This window comes from Gorilla gorilla, chromosome 5 (assembly GCF_029281585.2).
Source record: "Gorilla gorilla gorilla isolate KB3781 chromosome 5, NHGRI_mGorGor1-v2.1_pri, whole genome shotgun sequence".
Lineage (NCBI taxonomy): Eukaryota > Metazoa > Chordata > Mammalia > Primates > Hominidae > Gorilla > Gorilla gorilla.
In genome coordinates this window covers 74,234,820-74,244,979 of record NC_073229.2, presented here as the reverse complement: position 1 = coordinate 74,244,979, position 10,160 = coordinate 74,234,820, and positions in this window count along the sequence as shown.

Below are 10,160 nucleotides of genomic sequence, written 5' to 3'. Positions count from 1 at the left end.
ACTAGAAAATCTAGAAGAAATGGATACATTCCTCGACACATACACTCTCCCAAGACTAAACCAGGAAGAAGTTGAATCTCTGAATAGACCAATAACAGGAGCTGAAATTGTGGCAATAATCAATAGTTTACCAACCAAAAAGAGTCCAGGACCAGATGGATTCACAGCCGAATTCTACCAGAGGTACAAGGAGGAACTGGTACCATTGCTTCTGAAATTATTCCAATCAATAGAAAAAGAGGGAATCCTCCCTAACTCATTTTATGAGGCCAGCATCATCCTGATACCAAAGCCGGGCAGAGACACAACCAAAAAAGAGAATTTTAGACCAATATCCTTGATGAACATTGATGCAAAAATCCTCAATAAAATACTGGCAAACCGAATCCAGCAGCACATCAAAAAGCTTATCCACCACGATCAAGTGGGCTTCATCCCTGGGATGCAAGGCTGGTTCAATATACGCAAATCAATAAATGTAATCCAGCATATAAACAGAGCCAAAGACAAAAACCACATGATTATCTCAATAGATGCAGAAAAAGCCTTTGACAAAATTCAACAACCCTTCAGGCTAAAAACTCTCAATAAATTAGGTATTGATGGGACGTATTTCAAAATAATAAGAGCTATCTATGACAAACCCACAGCCAATATCATACTGAATGGGCTAAAACTGGAAGCATTCCCTTTGAAAACTGGCACAAGACAGGGATGCCCTCTCTCACCGCTCCTATTCAACATAGTGTTGGAAGTTCTGGCCAGGGCAATCAGGCAGGAGAAGGAAATAAAGGGCATTCAATTAGGAAAAGAGGAAGTCAAATTGTCCCTGTTTGCAGACGACATGATTGTTTATCTAGAGAACCCCATTGTCTCAGCCCAAAATCTCCTTAAGCTGATAAGCAACTTCAGCAAAGTCTCAGGATACAAAATCAATGTACAAAAATCACAAGCATTCTTATACACCAACAACAGACAAACAGAGAGCCAAATCATGAGTGAACTCCCATTCACAATTGCTTCAAAGAGAATAAAATACCTAGGAATCCAACTTACAAGGGATGTGAAGGACCTCTTCAAGGAGAACTACAAACCACTGCTCAAGGAAATAAAAGAGGATACAAACAAATGGAAGAACATTCCATGCTCATGGGTAGGAAGAATCAATATCGTGAAAATGGCCATACTGCCCAAGGTCATTTACAGATTCAGTGCCATCCCCATCAAGCTACCACTGACTTTCTTCACAGAATTGGAAAAAACTACTTTAAAGTTCATATGGAACCAAAAAAGAGCCCGCATTGCCAAGTCAATCCTAAGCCAAAAGAACAAAGCTGGAGGCATCACACTACCTGACTTCAAACTATACTACAAGGCTACAGTAACAAAAACAGCATGGTACTGGTACCAAAACAGAGATACAGATCAATGGAACAGAACAGAGCCCTCAGAAATAACGCCGCATACCTACAACTATCTGATCTTTGACAAACCTGAGAAAAACAAGCAATGGGGAAAGGATTCCCTATTTAATAAATGGTGCTGGGAAAACTGGCTAGCCATATGTAGAAAGCTGAAGCTGGATCCCTTCCTTACACCTTATACAAAAATCAATTCAAGATGGATTAAAGACTTACATGTTAGACCTAAAACCATAAAAACCCTAGAAGAAAACCTAGGCATTACCATTCAGGACATAGGCATGGGCAAGGACTTCATGTCCAAAACACCAAAAGCAATGGCAACAAAAGACAAAATTGACAAATGGGATCTAATTAAACTAAAGAGCTTCTGCACAGCAAAAGAAACTACCATCAGAGTGAACAGGCAACCTACAACATGGGAGAAAATTTTCGCAACCTACTCATCTGACAAAGGGCTAATATCCAGAATCTACAATGAACTCAAACAAATTTACAAGAAAAAAACAAACAACCCCATCAAAAAGTGGGCGAAGGATATGAACAGACACTTCTCAAAAGAAGACATTTATGCAGCCAAAAAACACATGAAAAAATGCTCATCATCACTGGCCATCAGAGAAATGCAAATCAAAACCACTATGAGATATCATCTCACACCAGTTAGAATGGCAATCATTAAAAAGTCAGGAAACAACAGGTGCTGGAGAGGATGTGGAGAAATAGGAACACTTTTACACTGTTGGTGGGACTGTAAACTAGTTCAACCATTGTGGAAGTCAGTGTGGCAATTCCTCAGGGATCTAGAACTAGAAATACCATTTGACCCAGCCATCCCATTACTGGGTATATACCCAAAGGACTATAAATCATGCTGCTATAAAGACACATGCACACATATGTTTATTGCGGCATTATTCACAATAGCAAAGACTTGGAACCAACCCAAATGTCCAACAATGGTAGACTGGATTAAGAAAATGTGGCACATATACACCATGGAATACTATGCAGCCATAAAAAATGATGAGTTCATGTCCTTTGTAGGGACATGGATGAAATTGGAAACCATCATTCTCAGTAAACTATCGCAAGAACAAAAAACCAAACACCGCATATTCTCACTCATAGGTGGGAATTGAACAATGAGATCAGATGGACACAGGAAGGGGAATATCACACTCTGGGGACTGTTGTGGGGTGGGGGGAGGGGGGAGGGATAGCACTGGGAGATATACCTAATGCTAGATGACGAGTTAGTGGGTGCAGCGTACCAGCATGGCACATGTATACATATGTAACTATCCTGCACAATGTGCACATGTACCCTAAAACTTAAAGTATAATAAAAAAAAAAAGAAAAGAAAAAAAGAAAAAAAAAAGTCAAATTGTAAAATTTTCCTAAATATGAAAATAGTATCAGATATCCTCAGAAGGATGGCAGATTGTTACTTTAGGTATAAGGGTCCCAACATTCTGCATAACTTTGTGAATTTGCTTTAGCAAGTGTCGTTGATGGTGTTCAGATTCAAGGGAACAGTATTATATTTTTCCTTCTTGGCCTTTTTAGTGGAGGCCAACACTGAAGAGCCTGGAGTTTCTATTGGCATAAATTAGGTGCCATTTTCAAGCAATAGTAATCCCTTCTTTGTCCAGGCATGGGTCTCAGGTGGGAGCCCTTGATGAGAAGGGGAATTCTAACCTATGAGATCACATGCTATTTAGTTCATGCATTTGATTATTAACATGTCATCTTAGAAGGCAATTGAAATTGTTTTTATTCCTTTAGTGCTTTGCATTTGATCACATTTCCACTTCAAAGACAAATTTAAGGCAATGATTTTTATCTCAGTCTGTTTCTACGCTACCCCTCTGAAAGAGCTAGGGATTTTTCTTTTTAAGTAGTAAAATAAGCTTTTTGAAAAAGATAAGTGGTTTAAAATAAGAGAAGTCTTAAGGAACTGCTCCCAGTTGTCAGTATTTGCCCCAGGTGAGCTTTTCAAACTTTGACATGATGCCTGCTCATTTCTTTCCTCTTGTGCTAATAGTCCTAGAGCCTCAGGCTGACTTCTCTAGTGTCCTGTAAGTTTCAGTTAATGTAACAGAAACCTCTTCCCCCCCCCCACACACATTCCTTCTCTTTTCTTTTTCTCTTTCTCTTTTTTTCGTTTATTTTTTCTTTAAAAAAAAAGAACACTAGAGTGAATCTCAACTCTAAAAATCTTAATTGGAAAAATTGAATCTTAAGCATTAGGGAAGTTGAATCGTGGACTTTTTTTGTTTTAAAAATCAAAGCTCCTAATTCTCATGTACTGCTACCTTCTTTGGAAATAGTGGACTGTCCTCTTTGACATCCGTGCAGAAGTAGATGGGCCTGGCCAAGTCTCGGATATAGGTGGGAGAGTTTGGGAAGTGCCCCCATGGCTGTCCGGGATTGACCTGTAAAATGAAAAGGAGGGGGAGGAGAAGAAAGGATCTTGTTTCCTTTTTTGGATCATTTTAAAAGTTGCTTTCCGTATTTGTAGTAAGGGAAATTGTAATGAGATACAGTTATCTATTCCTTTTTGACAAGGTGCTTTGAAATGTGTGTTTTTATTGTTAAATGGTGATCTGATACCACCAAACAGTACATTTGCCATGCCTGCTTGTCTGTGTATGTCTGATGCCACTGCCACTGGGGTCCCACAAAGAAGGCAAAGACACTTGAGCTTTGTCTTTTAGTATAATACTCTAGTAACTAAGGTCCTTTCAGGCATGTTGAGGATGGACTTGTCAGTTACCAAAATCTGCTTGGAAGTCAGTAGAGTCAAGGACAAGGTGTTTGGGCAGGAAATAGTTTGTATGACTATTTGAAATATCTGACTTAACCTACCAAACTCTGCAACTTTGGTTGATTTTATGTAACTCTTAACGTCTATGTAGATGTTGAGTGTCTAGCTAGGGTGAAGTATAACAAAAATAGGTTTCTTTTTTTTCTTGCTACTACTTCTCATGTGCTAAGTTAAGAATATATGTAAAGCAAAGTGTGTTAAGGGAATAATATTAGTTTACCCACATTTTTATCATACTTCATTATTGCAAATTAAAAGACTTCAACAGAGAAGAAAATAAAATGGAGGTTAAGAAGTTTTCAACAATTTCCCCCAAATAAAAATAAAACATTCTTTTAGAATGTTACTAATCTTAAAGTACAGTTATTTTTGCCCCAGCGCAAAGACTAGGAAATGTAGTTCCCACAGCCTTAGACTCCAGCTTCTATGCCAATGGCCTCTAGACTTCTTGGTTGGCATCTTCTTATCAGTAAAAGTTTTTTTGTGCAAACACCCCCAATATATGTATATTAATTTATTCCAAGATATTATTTGCACATATTTTATCATTAGCTAATTTCTCAGGGCTCACTCTAATCTTAAAATTTATCCTAACAACATTGGTGTACATCCTTAGTTCAAATAGTCTTGATAATTATTTTGGCCAAGTTTTTGCCAAATCAGATGAGACTCTTTCTGGTTTAACTCCTGGTGTAGCTGAGTTTTGCCAAATCAGATGAGATTCTCTCTGGTTTAACGCCTGATATTTAACTCCTTTGTTCTAGGAGAAGCGTTGTCTCTGCAATTTTTCTTACTGCTTGTTTGTTTCTTGCATTATAAGCATCTTAAATCCACGGTTCTGTTGCAGGGATCTGTTTAAGCCTTTTTTTTTTTGTAAAGATTATTTAATTCAGAAGAGTTAATAAAAATCTGTACATTCACCCAACTTGACATAAATAAACTTCGGTTTGCTGCATGCTGAAAGCAAACCAAAGAGTGTGGGAACTGTTGGGACTTCCATTCTGCCCTTGGGTCACCTAAGCTACAGATCCTGAGAAGATGCAAACGATGTGGATGTCACTGGAGAGATGGTAGCAGTATCAGTCTGTAGTAAATGTTAATAAAGGTAATTTCCTCCTAAGATGAAATGTAAATATAAATAGACATTTTCTTCCAACATTCTATGAAGTTACTTTACATAATCTAATTTTAGGGATCATTGTTCTATACTATTTTCTTCTTTCTACCTCTTCTCAACCATCTTTTTCCAGAGAATGGAAGTATGCTGTAAAGTTTCTTCCTTTCTCCTCTGGTACTAGTTTTGCAAGGGCATGCACACCTGTGCTAGTGGTTATATCACTGATTGCCAGTTCTCTGAAAATTCCAGCTGAGGGAGGCTGAGGGGACATACTAACATTCCTGAAGCCTCAGTTCTAGTTGCAGCCCTTGTTACCTCTCACTTGTATTACTACAACGACCATCTATTGATTTCCTCATTTTCAATGTCTTCTCCTCTAGACATCAGCTTGGAGGAACTGGTCTTATGGGGAAGGACATGCCTTTTGATATGAAGGACTGGAAGAAAGGGAGATTGAAATGGGAGAAGAGACATTGAGGGAGTTACCCTGCACTCGTTATTTATCTCAGTAAATTGGAAGACAGATTTTTGACTTGACCAGAGAAGGTTAGAAGTAGCCAAAGCCCTGGACTGATAGTTACCCTGGTCTCCAGTGTACAGCCTGGTTTAGGAAGAGAGGTGACAGAAAGTTCATTGATCTACAGTTGGTTTCTTCAGTCAGGCTCAACAGGTAGAGCAATGGAAGGAAGCGGGGGCTCTAGGATGGGCTTTTACCTCAGAAGCAGGTTTTAGGGTACCCAGAGGAAAGGATTTGGGAGGAAGGCACACCATGGGTGAGTATTTGGGTCAGAGTGGTAGAAAGCTAGAACACTATGCTTGCACACACAGGAGTGTGTATATGATCAAGAGTGACATATTTGGGGCATTATCTAAAATTTGCAAGAATGTGAACTTCGGGAGCCTCAGCGTTTTTTTAAATATTAGTCTTGGCTGTTCCAAGTCTTCATTGATTTTTATTGTGCTTATAGCAGAATCTGCATGGAGAAAGCAATAATAGTCCCTAGAGTGAGGGAGAGAGTACAAGAGCCTGCCTTTCAGCTGCAGTTGGTTGTGCTTCAAAGCCCCAAGTAGGCTTAGCGGTATGTGTGTGTGTAGCTCTGGCTTTTCAAGGAGGCAGAAGTATAGTGTTTTGGTATATACTTTCAGAAATGTCTCTGGGCATGAGTTAACAATGAATTAACATAAAGACCATTTCTGAAAGGAGGGCCAACCAGGAAGACAAATGTACATAGCTGTGTTTTTAATTATCCAGTGTAGGAAAATTTGTTTCAAAAATAACCAGCCGATGGACATATGTCCCGGTCAGTAGTCTCGTCACAGCATACTTGCTTGAGAATGGACCAGTGAATTCAGAGGAATATAATAGGCTTGGAGCAATGTTTTCTTAGACTTTACAGTGCCATATCTGATCATGGATTAATTTTGAATTGTTTCTCTTGGGCAACCTTTTGTGTCTTAGCTACTTCATTATGCTCATAGTGATTTTTTGAAGCCCTACATTTATGTGTCAATTTTGGTTTACAAAGCTCTAATATCTCATACGAGGTTTTCAACCAGCCATTGAAATAGTAAATAAACATCACTTGAATTGTATAAATAATTTTAATGAAGCTAGAGAGGTTTTTATTTGTCCAGGATCACACAGCTAGAAAATGACTGAGTAGATAGATGTTTTCAGGCTGAGATCAATGATCATTCCACTGCCCCTCACCATTATACCAGGGCTTATGCATTCTTTTCTAAAAAGATGGTAACTTCATAAGGAAGACATGATCATGGCCTCTTTCGGGAAGCTATACCACATCTGGATTTTCCAGAGTAGCAAAATTCATATTAAGATAGTTGTAAGCTCTTCTTTGGAGCATTGGATATGTCTTATGTTCCATAGCTAGACAGATTTTCGATTGTTTCATGTCTCAACCTGATCTCATTCCAAACAAGTCAGTAAAACCGATTTGCTAACTCAGGTATGATTTGAGGTAGCTAAATATCTAATATCCTTTTCTACTTCAACAATAACAAAATGCATGTTGAGTTCCCCTGCAAAGTTGTTTCATCATTTAGCAACCAGAGTCCCGATTCCTCCCTTTGCCAAATAGGCATCCCAAATGACTTACTTGAGTCAGATTTTGAATATTCTACCTTCTGCTTAAGTTCATTGACAATGTATACAAATAAGTGTTGGAACTCTTCATTGACTATATTTTGACTATATTTTGGTGTGTCTTTTTTTTTTTCTTTTTTTTTGGAGACAGAGTCTCGCTCTGTCACCCAGGCTGGAGTGCAGTGGTGCGATCTCGGCTCACTGCAACCTCCGCCTCCCTGGTTCAAATGATTCTCCTGCCTCAGCCTCCTGAGTAGCTGGGACTACAGGCGCCCACCACCACACCTGGCTAATTTTTGTATTTTTAGTGGAGACAGGGTTTCACCATATTGGCCAGGCTGGTCTCGAACTCCTGACCTTGTGATCCGCCCACCTTGGCCTCCCAAATTGCTGGGATTACAGGCGTGAGCCGCTGCACCCAGCTTGGTGTGTCATTTTTAAATCAAGTTATTCCCCAAAAATATATTTGAAGTGTGGAGACATATACAATGTAACCTAAAAAAAAAGGTTCTAATCAAAAGATATAAAGAGTGATGTACACTCAGATCTTCTTACTTCATTTTTAGTCAGCTTGAGTACAGTGCTTTAAGATAAGGTGGTCCTGGCCGTTTATCCTGATTCTGTCACTCAAATATATTTCAGATTATGTTAGTACTTTCATGTATGTGTTCTTTTTCTCACTCTTACTCTAGAAATGTATCTTTTAAGTATCAGTTTAATGTATCAGTATTAGAAGGATCATTTGCTTTTGTGAAACCGTGTTTGAAAGGTAGTTAATTCTGTGAAGAATTTGTATTTAGTGCATTTATTTGATTTTTATTGACTGCATTTTGAGAGTGGGATATTTTATATGTTCAGTGATACATTTATTGTCAGTTTTTGATTCTAAAACTATGCCTGTTAATTGTAGACAATTTAGAAAATACATAAAAGTACTAAGAAGAAAATAAAAACATGGATCACCCCAATACTCAGGATGAGTCACAGATAAATTTGTGGGGTGATTGTTATTTTAAGTTTTTGATGTCATAATGTACTTTCATTTTGGTATTCCCAATTATGTTTTTAAACTAAAAATAAAGACACTATAAGTTACTGGTAATTACTATTTAAAGTTGGAAATAAGGTGATACTTGTGATCTATTGCTGGACAACAAATTGTCATAAAACTGACTTCGAACCAGTTATCTCACAGTTTTCTGTGGTGTGGAATCTGAGCAGCACTTAACTGGGTCTTCTGCTTCAGGATCTCTTACGAGGCTGCAGTCATCCCAAGGCTTATCTGGAGCCAGATCCATTTTTGAGCTCGTTGGTTGGTTGGTGCCAAGATTTTGTTTCTCATAGGCTGTTGGAGTAAGGCCTCCATTGGCTGGAGGCCATATGGGCCATCTTTGCCATATGGGGCCCTTCAACAGGGAAGCTTGTTTCATCAAAGCGTGCAAACCAAGAAGGCAGGATGAAGTTTTTCATAACCTAAGTATAGAAGTGACCTCCTATCACTTTTGCCATGTTCTATTAGAAGCAAATCACTAGGTCTGTCCACATTCAAGGGCAGGGGATTACAGAAGGGCCTGATTACCAGGAGGCAGGGGTCACTGAGGGCTGTCTTTGAAAACTGTCTGCCACAGTGCTAAATCAGAAAAGCTGGACTCTAATCCCTTGAATTCTTTATGTAATGAAGAGACTGGTTTAAAAATCGCTTTTGAAAAATTTCTATAGTTCTTTCCATCATTATATGGTTTAAAGCATGACACATCAAAATTCAATTTCTGGTTTAACACAATCTAGATTAGAAGAGCAGTGTTTCTTAAATACTTCACTTTACCAAAGAAGTTTACTTAAAATGTTTGGAAATGAGTAGCACAAACATCCAAGCAAAGATTGTCTATCCCAAGCCACAGGAGTTTGTCATTCGAACAACAAACAAGCTTAGAGTCCAAATGGGCATCAGTGACTCCCTAACGGTCAGTGGGGAGAGAGGCACTGGGAAGTGACTGAACATTCTTCAAATATGGTTGTGAGGATTGGTGGGATAAATACTGTTTAGGTTGGAACTCACTGGATGCTACCTCATCCTCGATGAAATGTTGTTTTACCTCATTCCCCTTCTCTTAACACCCTTGTTTTATTACCCTGGAGGCTCTAGGTTGCTGTCACTTGGAGATAGTAGATTCTCTCCACAGGGAATACGTAATTCCCACAGTCGGGAATATATGCTTGCTGTCATTGGCACCTAAGTACTTCTCTGCTGGCCTAGGAGCTCCCAGGAATTAACTAGCTGGTCAGCGTTAATATCTAATTCAAATTTTCCTCCAAGAAATCCCACATTTGCAGCACATGCAACTTAAAAGATCCATACTCCTTCGTGAAGCAAAGGAAATAAGCATGGCAGCAGATAAAACATGCCCCTGTGGCCTCTCCTTCCTGTCTGCATGTTTCAGTCATGGTTGGACATTTGGTTTGTGCCAGTGAGATTCCTTTTATATTCAAAGGGACTGCTTCACAATGTTCTCTTAAAAAAACTGAACTGCACAAAACACCTCATGAGCAGGGCCCTCAAAATGAAGTTTATCCACGAGATTTTATGTATAATGAAGCCACACTGCTTAGAGATTTTGCAGGAGTTATCAGCCAACTTGCCTATGAATTATTGTTAATCTATGAACAATGGAGATAGTGCTTTTCAT